At 61.0% G+C, this 776-nt stretch overlaps 1 pseudogene; it reads left to right on the top strand.

Annotated features, from left to right (window-relative positions):
* Positions 1-405: 405 nt before the first annotated feature.
* Positions 406-549, top strand: LOC103774175 (annotated as a pseudogene).
* The last annotated feature ends 227 nt before the right edge of the window (positions 550-776 follow it).

Consider the following 776-nt stretch of genomic DNA (forward strand, 5'->3'; position numbering starts at 1 on the left):
TCTGGGTGACCCTGCTCTGGCAGGGGGGTTGGACTGGATGATCTTTCGAGGTCCCTTCCAACCCCTGTGATTCTATGATTCTATGGATGGATGGATGGAGGGATGGGGCTTGTGGTGCTGGTGCCTTCCCAAGGCCCATTCACAGCCTCTCCAGGAGATGCTGCTCAGGTCCTCCCTTGCTCCAAACCCACTCCAAGGACGTTCAGCCTGTCCCTGATGGGTCAAAACTCTGCAAAACTCTGCTGGGGAGGTGTGGTGCTGCTGGGAACAGCACCCTGCCCCGAGCAGAGCAGCTGGGAAGCAGCAGGTCCTTGTGGTGGGAGCTGGGTGGGTGTGTGGGTCAGGGGGTCGGGGGTTCCCCAGCTGCCCTCTCACCCCCTGACTCCTTTCCCAGAGTGAGGAATGATGAATGGCTCCGAGCTGGCCAGCACCACAGCCCCCAGCCCCAGCCCCAAGGAGGACCAGGCAGTGAACGGCCACGAGGAGAAGGAGAACAACCCCTTTGCAGAGTACATGTGGATGGAGAACGAGGAAGACTTCAACAGGCAGGTGAGTCCTGGGGGGGGGCTCTGCCAGCTCTGCCCTTCCTCGAGGGAGAAGTTTCCTTCCACGGGCACCGTGGGTCAGAGTCACCCCAGAGCTGGGGCTGGGGGGAAGGGTCATCCTCTCACTCCTGGATCTGCCTGCAGGGGCACAGCGTGGGTGAAGATGGGGGAAAAACCCCTCGCGATGCCTTTGACTCTCTCAGGTCACAGAATCCCAGCCTGGTTTGGGTG

This window comes from Merops nubicus, unplaced genomic scaffold (assembly GCF_000691845.1).
Source record: "Merops nubicus isolate BGI_N331 unplaced genomic scaffold, ASM69184v1 scaffold42445, whole genome shotgun sequence".
Lineage (NCBI taxonomy): Eukaryota > Metazoa > Chordata > Aves > Coraciiformes > Meropidae > Merops > Merops nubicus.